The sequence below is a fragment of the Lipotes vexillifer genome, unplaced genomic scaffold, assembly GCF_000442215.2.
Source record: "Lipotes vexillifer unplaced genomic scaffold, Lipotes_vexillifer_v1.1 scaffold422, whole genome shotgun sequence".
In the NCBI taxonomy this organism is placed as follows: domain Eukaryota; kingdom Metazoa; phylum Chordata; class Mammalia; order Artiodactyla; family Lipotidae; genus Lipotes; species Lipotes vexillifer.
The window spans coordinates 66,181-76,760 of record NW_006779087.1 but is presented as its reverse complement, the minus strand read 5'-3'; positions in this window follow the sequence as shown (position 1 = coordinate 76,760).

Here is a 10,580-nt window from a genome sequence, read left to right as displayed (position 1 = left end):
GATTGCCTAACTTTGTAGGGAAAGCCTTGAATTCCCCAAAAATCTTAGTTTGGGCTGGATCAAATATTTCTCTGTCATTTCGCTCTTGGTCGCCTTTCTCTGGATGTTCCACTTTCATCTCTGTGATAACTTGGTAGTGAAGTGATTTAAAGAGAAATTCCTTTCATTTTTCAAATGATTGTCGGGGGAGGGAGAAAGAAAGGGGGTGAAATCTGGCTTGACAAGAGCTGGCAAATCACTGCCTGTCCACCTCTGCACCTTTCTCTTATGCCCAGAAAAATTACGTGCGTTGATAGTACTCCTAATATTCCTATTCCAGGTTTCTAAATCTTTCAACAAAGTCCTTTAGGAACATCGGGATCCGCACCATTCCCTATTCAGAGGTGACATTTGAGTGATTGCTTCTATTAATTTCTCTCATAAATATTCAACTCTCTGAGTATATATAGTTGAGGCTTGTTCAGCAAAAGACAGACAATGTCCTCAGGCACTTGTTACAGCTGTGGCCAAGTACTACACAGTTGCTGTCAAAATTACGTTTGTTGTACGGTGGCTACTTGGATTCTGTATCTTTTCTTGCATAATTGGGATATTTTAAATATTTTCTCTTAACGGGGCGACAACACATTCCCAACTTTCCAATTTCTGCCTTGAAAAACTGTTACCAAACACAGGTTTGTGTGCCTGATGCACAGTGAGGCCAAACAAATCAAAACGGCAGAGTCTGGAGCAGAGAAAGGTTTATTGCAGGGCCATGCAGGGAGAATGGGTGACTCATGCCCCCCCAAACCCCTGAACTCCCCAAAGGGTTTCAGCAAAGCATTAAAAAAAATTTTATAATGAAACAGATTAAATTGAAACATTACAGATTATATGAGCACTATTCTTTCTGTGTCTTTTCTACGTCTCCATATGTATATTTTCCTCTAAATATATATACTTTACTCTTTGAAAATAGTATTTTACCTGAAAGGTGAGGAAAGTCTGAATTCATGTTTAATTCACAGAATTGCCTCAACTCAACAAATGTTTGGACTTAAGAAAATTACAGTTAGGTCTCCAGGCATCCTTTTTTTTTTTTTTTTGACATCTTTATTGGAGTATAATTGCCTTACATTGTTGTGTTAGTTTCTGCTGTATAACAAAGTGAATCAGCTATACGTATACATATATCCCCATATCCCCTGCCTCTTGTGTCTCCCTCCCACCCTCCCTATCCTTCTAGGTGGTCACAAAGCACTGAGCTGAGCCGATCTCCCTGTGCTATGTGGCTGCTTCCCAGTAGCTATCTGTTTTACATTTGGTAGTGTATGTCCTTGCCACTCTCTCACTTCGTCTCAGCTTACCCTTACCCCTCCCCGTGTCCTCAAGTCCATTCTCTACATCTGCGTCTTTATTCCTGTCATGCCTCTAGGTTCTTCAGAACCATTTTATTTTTTTAGATTCCATATATATGTGTTAGCATATGGTATTTGTTTTTCTCTCTCTGAATTACTTCACTCCATATGACAGACTCAAGGTCCATCCACCTCAATACAAATAACTCAATTTCATTTCTTTTTATGGCTGAGTAATATTCCATTGTATATATGTGCCACATCTTTTTTTTTTTTAACATCTTTATTGGAGTATAATTGCTTTACAATGGAGTGTCAGTTTCTGCCTATAACAAAGTGAATCAGTTATACATATACATATGTTCCAATATCTCTTCCCTCTTGCGTCTCCCTCCCTCCAGCCTCCCTATCCCACCCCTCTAGGTGGTCACAAAGCACCGAGCTGATCTCCCTGTGCTATGTGGCTGCTTCCCACTAGCTATCTATTTTACGTTTGGTAGTGTATATATGTCCATGCCACTCTCTCACTTTGTCCCAGCTTACCCTTCCCCCTCCCCATATCCTCAAGTCCATTCTCTAGTAGGTCTGTGTCTTTATTCCCGTCTTACCCCTAGGTTCTTCATGACATTTTTTTTTCTTAAATTCCATATATATGTGTTAGCATACGGTATTTGTCCTTCTCTTTCTGACTTACTTCACTCTGTATGACAGACTCTAGATCTATCCACCTCATTACAAATAGCTCAATTTCGTTTCTTTTTATGGCTGAGTAATATTCCATTGTATATATGTGCCACATCTTCTTTATCCATTCATCCGATGATGGACACTTAGGTTGATTCCATGTCCTGGCTATTGTAAATAGAGACGCAATGAATATTTTGGTACATGACTCTTTTTGAATTCTGGTTTTCTCAGGGTATATGCCCAGTGGTGAGATTGCTGGGTCGTATGGTAGTTCTATTTTTAGTTTTTTAAGGAACCTCCATACTGTTCTCCATAGTGGCTGTATCAAATTACATTCCCACCAACAGTGCAAGAGTGTTCCCTTTTCTCCACACCCTCTCCAGCATTTATTGTTTCTAGATCTTTTGATGATGGCCATTCTGACTGGTGTGAGATGATACCTCATTGTAGTTTTGATTTGCATTTCTCTAATGATTAATGATGGTGAGCATTCTTTCATGTGTTTGTTGGCAATCTGTATAACCTCTTTGGAGAAATGTCTATTTAGGTCTTCCGCCTATTTGTGGATTGGGTTGTTTGTCTTTTTGTTATTGAGCTGCATGAGCTGCTTGTAAATCTTGGAGATTAATCCTTTGTCAGTTGCTTCATTTGTAAATATTTTATCCCATTCTGAGGGTTGTCTTTTGGTCTTGTTTATGGTTTCCTTTGCTGTGCAAAAGCTTTGAAGTTTCATTAGGTCCCATTTGTTTATTTTTGTTTTTATTTCCATTTCTCTAGGAGGTGGGTCAAAAAGGATCTTGCTGTGTTTTATGTCATAGAGTGTTCTGCCTATGTTTTCCTCTAAGAGTTTGGTAGTGTCTGGCCTTACATTTAGGTCTTTAATCCATTTTGAGTTTATTTTTGTGTATGGTGTTAGGGAGTGTTCTAATTTCATACTTTTAAATGTACCTGTCCAGTTTTCCCAGCACCACTTATTGAAGAGGCTGTGTTTTCTCCACTGTATATTCTTGCCTCCTTTATCAAAGATAAGGTGACCATATGTGCATGGGTTTATCTCTGGGCTTTCTATCCTGTTCCATTGATCTATCTTTCTGTTTTTGTGCCAGTACCATACTGCCTTGATTACTGTAGCTTTGTAGTATAGTCTGAAGTCAGGGAGTCTGATTCCTCCAGCTCCAGTTTTTGTTCTCAAGATCGCTTTGGTTATTTGGGGTCTTTTGTGTTTCCACACAAATTGTGAAATTTTTTGTTCTAGTTCTGTGAAATATGCCAGTGGTAGTTTGATAGGGATTGCATTGAATCTGTAGATTGCTTTGGGTAGTATAGTCATTTTCACAGTGTTGATTCTTCCAATCCAAGAATGTGGTATATCTCTCCATCTATTTGTATCATCTTTAATTTCTTTCTTCAGTGTCTTATAATTTTCTGCATACAGGTCTTTTGTCTCCTTAGGTAGGTTTATTCCTAGATATTTTATTCTTTTTGTTGCAATGGTAAATGGGAGTGTTTTCTTAATTTCACTGTCAGATTTTTCATCATTATTGTATAGGAATGCAAAAGATTTCTGTGCATTAATTTTGTATCCTGCTACTTTACCAAATTCATTGATTAGCTCTAGTAGTTTTCTGGTAGCATCTTTAGGATTCTCTACGTAGGGTATCATGTCATCTGCAAACAGTGACAGCGTTACTTCTTCTTTTATGATTTGGATTCCTTTTATTTCTTTTTTTTCTGTGATTGCTGTGGCTAAAACTTCCAAAACTATGTTGAATAAGAGTGGTGAGAGTGGGCAACCTTGTCTTGTTCCTGATCTTAGTGGAAATGGTTTCAGTTTTTCACCATTGAGGACGATGTTGGCTGTGGGTTTCTCATATATGGCCTTTATTATGTTGAGGAAAGTTCCCTCTATGCCTACACTTTCTGCAGGGTTTTTATCATAAATGGGTGTTAAATTTTGTTGAAAGCTTTCTCTGAATCTATTGAGATGATCATATGGTTTTCCTCCTTCAATTTGTTAATATGGTGTATCACGTTGATTGATTTGTGTATATTGAAGAATCCTTGCATTCCTGGAATAAACCCCACTTGATCATGGTGTATGATCCTTTTAATGTGCTGTTGGATTCTGTTTGCTAGTATTTTGTTGAGGATTTTTACATCTATGTTCATCAGTGATATTGGCCTGTAGTTTTCTTTCTTTGTGACATCTTTGTCTGGTTTTGGTATCAGGGTGATGGTGGCCTTGTAGAATGAGTTGGGGAGTGTTCCTCCCTCTGCTATATTTTGGAAGAGTTTGAGAAGGATAGGTGTTAGTTCTTCTCTTAATGTTTGATAGAATTCGCCTGTGAAGCCATCTGGTCCTGGGCTTTTGTTTGTTGGAAGATTTTTAATCACAGTTTCAATTTCAGTGCTTGTGATTGGTCTGTTCATATTTTCTATGTCTTCCTGGTTCAGTCTTGGCAGGGTGTGCTTTTCTAAGAATTTGTCCATTTGTTCCAGGTTGTCCATTTTATTGGCATAGAGTTGCTTGTAGTAATCTCTCTTGATCCTTTGTATTTCTGCAGTGTCAGTTGTTACTTCCCCTTTCTCATTTCTAATTCTATTGATTTGAGTCTTCTCCCTTTTTTTCCTGATGAGTCTGGCTAATGGTTTATCAATTTTGTTTATCTTCTCAAAGAACCAGCTTTTATTTATTTAATTTTATTTTTTGTGATACACGGGCCTCTCACTGTTGTGGCCTCTCCCTTTGCAGAGCACAGGCTCTGGACATGCAGTCTGAGAGGCCATGGCTCACGGGCCCAGCCGCTCCATGGCATGTGGGATCTTCCTGGACCGGGGCATGAACCCGTGTCCCCTGCATTGGCAGGTGGATGCTCAACCACTGTGCCACCAGGGAAGCCCTCAGCTTTTAGTTTTATTGATCTTTGCTATTGTTTCCTTCATTTCTTTTTCATTTATTTCTGATCTGATCTTTATGATTTCTTTCCTTCTGCTAACTTTGGGTTTTTAAAAAATTCTTCTTTCTCTAATTGCTTTAGGTGCAAGGTTAGGTTGTTTATTTGAAATGTTTCCTGTTTCTTAAGGTAGGATTGTATTGCTATCAAATTCCCTCTTAGAATTGCTTTTGCTGCAACCCATAGGTTTTGGGTCGTCGTGCCTCCATTGTCATTTGTTTCTAGGTATTTTTTGATTTCCTCTTTGATTTCTTTAGTGATCACTTGGTTATTAAGTAGTGTACTGTTTAGCCTCCATGTGTTTGTATTTTTTACAGATCTTTTCCTGTAATTGATATGTAGTCTCATAGCGTTGTGGTCGGAAAAGATACTTGATATGATTTCAGTTTTCTTAAATTTACCAAGGCTTGATTTGTGACCCAGGATATGATCTATCCTGGAGAATGTTCTATGAGCACTTGAGAAAAATGTGTATTCTGTTGTTTTTGGGTGGAATGTCCTGTAAATATTAATTAAGTCCATCTTGTTTAATGTATCATTTAAAGCTTGTGTTTCCTTATTTATTTTCATTTTGGATGACCTGTCCATTGGTGAAAGTGGGATGTTACAGTCCCCTACTATGATTGTGTTACTGTTGATATCCCCTTTTATGGCTGTTAGTATTTGCCTTATGTATTGATGTGCTCCTATGTTGGGTGCATAAAAATTTACAATTGTTATATCTTCTTCTGGGATCGATCCCTTGATCATTATGTAGTGTCCTTCTTTGTCTCTTCTAATAGTCTTGATTTTAAAGTCTATTTTGTCTAATATGAGAATTACTACTCCAGCTTTCTTTTGATTTCCATTTGCATGGAATACCTTTTTCCATCCCCTCACTTTCAGTCTGTATGTGTCCCTAGGTCTGAAGTGGGTCTCTTGTAGACAGCATATATATGGGTCTTGTTTTTGTATCCATTCAGCCAGTATGTGTCTTTGGTGGGAGGATTTAATCCATTTACATTTAAGGTAATTATTGATATGTATGTTCCTATTCCCATTTTCTTAATTGCTTTGGGTTTTTTATTGTAGGTCTTTTCCTTCTCTTGTGTTTCTTGCCTAGAGAAGTTCCTTTAGCATTTGTTGTAGAGCTGGTTTGGTGGTGCTGAACTCTCTCAGCTTTTGCTTGTCTGTAAAGGTTTCAATTTCTCCATCAAATCTGAATGAGATCCTTGCTGGGTAGAGTAATCCTGGTTGTAGGTGTTTATCCTTCATCACTTTAAATGTGTCCTGCCACTCCTTCTGGCTTGCAGAGTTTCTGCTGTAGGATCAGCTGTTAACCTTATGGGGATTCCCTTGTGTGTTATTTGTTGTTTTTCCCTTGCTGCTTTTAATATGTGTTCTTTATATTTAATTTTTGATAGTTTGATTAATATGTTTCTTGGCGTATTTCTCCTTGGATTTATCCTGTATGGGACTCTCTGTGCTTCCCAGACTTGATTAACTATTTCCTTTCCCATATTAGGGAAGTTTAACTATAATCTCTTCAAACATTTTCTCAGTCCCTTTATTTTTCCCTTCTTCTTCTGGGACTGCTATAATTCGAATGTTGGTACGTTTAATGTTGTCCCAGAGGTCTCTGAGACTGTCCTCAGTTCTTTTCATTCTTTTTTCTTTATTCTTCTCTGCAGTGGTTATTTCCACTATTTTATCTTCCAGGTCACTTATCTGTTCTTCTGCCTCAGTTATTTTGCTATTGATCCCTTCTAGAGTATTTTTAATTTCATTTACTGTGTTGTTCATTGTTGCTTGTTTCCTCTTTAGTTCTTCTAGGTCCTTGTTAAATGTTTCTTGCATTTTCTCTATTCTATTTCCAAGATTTTGGATCATCTTTACTATCATTATTCTGAATGCTTTTCCAGGTAGACTGCCTATTTCCTCTTCATTTGTTAGGTCTGGTGGGTTTTTACCTTGCTCCTTCATCTGCTGTGTGTTTTTCTGTCTTCTCATTTTGCTTATCTTACTGTGTTTGGGGTCTCCTTTTTGCAGGCTGCAGGTTCGTAGTTCCCATTGTTTTTGGTTTCTGTCCCCAGTGGCTAAGGTTGGTTCAGTGGCTTGTGTAGGCTTCCTGGTGGAGGGGACTAGTGCCTGTGTTCTGGTGGCTGAGGCTGGATCTTGTCTTTCTGGTGGGCAGCTCCACATCTGGTGGTGTGTTTTGGGGTGTCTGTGGGCTTATTATGATTTTAGGCAGACTCTCTGCTAATGGGTGGGGTTGTGTTTCTGTCTTGCTAGTTATTTGGCATAGGGTGTCCAGCACTGTAGCTTGTTGGTCGTTGAGTGAAGCTGGGTCTTGGTGTTGAGATGGAGATCTCTGGGAGAGTTTCACCATTAGATATTATGTGGAGCTGGGAGGTCTGTTGTGGACCAGTGTCCTGAAGTTGGCTCTCCCACCTCAGAGGCACAGCACTGACTCCTGGCTGGAGCACCAAGAACCTCTGATCCACAGAACTCAGAATAAAAGGGAGGAAAAAGAAAGAAAGAAAGAAAGAAAGAAAGAAAGAGAGAGAGAGAGAAAGAAAGAAAGAAAGAAAGAAAGAAAGAAGGAAGGAAGGAAGGAAGGAAGGAAGGAAGGAAGAGAGAGGGAGAAAGAAAGAAAGAAAGAAAGAGAGAAAGAAGGAAAGAAAAGAAAGAAAGGAAGGAAGGAAGAAAGAAAGAAAGAAAAAGAAAGAAAGGGAAGAAGAAGAAGAAGAAAGAAAGAAAGAAAAGAAAGGAAGAGGGGCTTCCCTGCTGGCGCAGTGGTTGAGAGTCTGCCTGACAATGCAGGGGACACGGGTTCAAGCCCTGGTCTGGGAAGATCCCATGTGCCGCGGAGCAACAAAGCCCGCGAGCCACAACTACTGAGCCTGCGCGTCTGGAGCCTGTGCTCCGCAACAGTGAGAGGCCTGCGCACTGCGATGAAGAGTGGCCCCTGTTCACTGCAACTAGAGAAAGCCTGCACACAGAAACGAAGACCCAACACAGCCAAAATTAAATAAATAAATTTAAAAAAAAAAAAAGAAAGGAAGAAAGGAAGAAAGAAAGAAGGAAAGAAAGAAAGAAAGAGGATAAAATAAAATAAAGTAAGATAAAATAAAATAGTTATTAAAATAAAAAATAAATAATAATTATTACAAAAAAAATTTTTTTTAAAGTAAAAAAAGAACCAAAAACAAAACGGACAAACAGAACCCTAGGACAAATGGTGAAAGCAAAGCTATACAGACAAAATCTTACACAGAAGCATACACATACACACTCACAAAAAGAGGAAAAGGGGAAAAAATAATAAATCTTGCTCTCAAAGTCCACCTCCTCAATTTGGGATGATTCGTTGTCTATTCAGGTATTCCACAGATGCAGGTTACATCAAGTTGGTTGTGGAGATTTAATCCGCTGCTCCTGAGGCTGCTGGGAGAGATTTCCCTTTCTCTTCTTTGTTCGCACAGCTCCTGGGGTTCAGCTTCGGATTTGGCCCCGCCTTTGCGTGTAGGTTGCCGGAGGGCATCTGTTCTTCGCTCAGACAGGACGGGGTTAAAGGAGCCGCTGATTCGGGGGAACCGGCTCACTCAGGCTGTGGGGAGGGAGGGGTACGGAGTGCGGGGCGAGCCTGTGGCGCGGGGGGGGGGGGGAGCCTGTGGCGGCTGAGGCCGGCGTGACGTTGCACCAACCTGAGGCGCGCTGTGCATTCTCCTGGCAGAGTTGTCCCTGGATCCCGGGACCCTGGCTGTGGCAGGCTGCACAGGCTCCCCGGAAGTGGGGTGTGGATAGTGACCTGTGCTCGCATACAGGCTTCTTGGTGGCGGCAGCTGCAGCCTTAGCGTCTCATGCCCGTCTCTGGGGTCCGCGATGTTAGCCGCGGCTTGCGCCCGTCTCTGGAGCTCCTTTAAGCAGCGCTCTTAATCCCCTCTCCTCACGCATCAGGAAATAAAGAGGGAAGAAAAAGTCTCTTGCCTCTTCGGCAGGTCCAGACTTTTCCCCGGCTCCCTCCCGGCTATCCGTGGTGCACTAACCCCTTCAGGCTGTGTTTATGCTGCCAGTCCTCTCCCTGTGCTCTGACCGAAGACCGATCCTCAGCTCCCAGCCCCGCCCGCTCCCAGCCCCGCCCGCTCTGTCGGGTGAGCAGACAAGCCTCTCGGGCTGGTGAGTGCTGGTCGGCACCGATTCTCTGTGTGGAAATCTCTCCGCTTTGACCTCTGCACCCCTGTTGCTGTGCTCTCCTCCGCGGCCCCAAAGCTCCCTCCTCTGCCACCCGCAGTCTCTGCCCGCGAAGGGGCTTCTAGTGTGTGGAAACCTTTCCTCCTTCACGGCTCCCTCCCACTGATGCAGGTCCCGTCCCTATTCTTTTGTCTCTGTTTATTCTTTTTTCTTTTGCTCTACCCAGGTACGTGGGGAGTTTCTTGCCTTTTGAGAGGTCTGAGTTCTTCTGCCAGTGTTCAGTAGGTGTTCTCTAGGGGTTGTTCCACGTGTAGATGTATTTCTGATGTATCTGTGTGGAGGAAGGTGATCTCCGCGTCTTACTCTTCTGCCATCTTCCCCCTCTCCCTGCACAAGCTTAGTATAATCCTTTTTATATATTGTTGAATTTGGTTTGGTGATATTTTGTTGAGGATTTTTGCATATATATTCATTAGGAATATTGGCTTGTAATTTTCTTTTTATATAGTTTCCTTGTCTACTTTTGGTATCAGGGTTATGGTGGCCTCATAGAATGAAGTTGGAAGTGTTCCCTGCTCTTTAATTTTTTGGAATAGTTTGAAAAGTATAGGTATTAACTCTTCCTTATATGTTAGGTACAGTCCCCCTGTGAAGTCATCTAGGCTTGGTCTTTCGTTTCTTGGAATTTTTTGATCAGTGGTTCAATTTCAGTACTAGTGATTGTTCTGTTCACATTATCTATTAATTCAGTCTTGGATGACTGTGTGTTTCTAGTAGTTTGGCCGTTTCTTCTAGGTTGTCCAATTTGTTGGCATATAGTTGTTCATAGTTTCTCTTATGATTGTTTGTGTCTCTGTGATATCAGTTGTTATTTCTCCTCTTTCATGTTTTATTTTGTTTATTTTGATTATCTCTCTTTATTTCTTAATGAGCCTGGGTAAAGACATCAATTTTGTTCATCTTTTCAAAAAACCAGCTCTTGGTTTCATTGATCTTTTCTGTTGATTTGGGGGTCTCTATTTTATTTATTGCCTCTCTAATCTTTATTATTTCCCTCCTTCTTCTGACTTTGGGCTTTGTTATTCTTTTCTAATTCCTTGAGATGGTAAATTAGGTTGTTTATTTGAGAGTTTTCTTGTTTCTTGAGGTATGCCTGTGTCACTATAAACTTCCCTCTTAAACCTGCTTTTGCGACATCCAATAGATTTGGGAAAGTTGTGTTTTTATTTTCATTTGTCTCAAAGTATTTTACGATATTTTATTTGATTTCTTCATTGACCAATAGTTTTTTTAAATTTTACTAGTATGTTGTTTAGTCTCCACATGTTTGTGTTTTTCCCATTTTTATTCCTGTATTTGACGGTATTATAGTATCATACCTTGTGGTCGGAAAAGATGCTTGATATAATTTCTGTCCTCTTAAATTTGT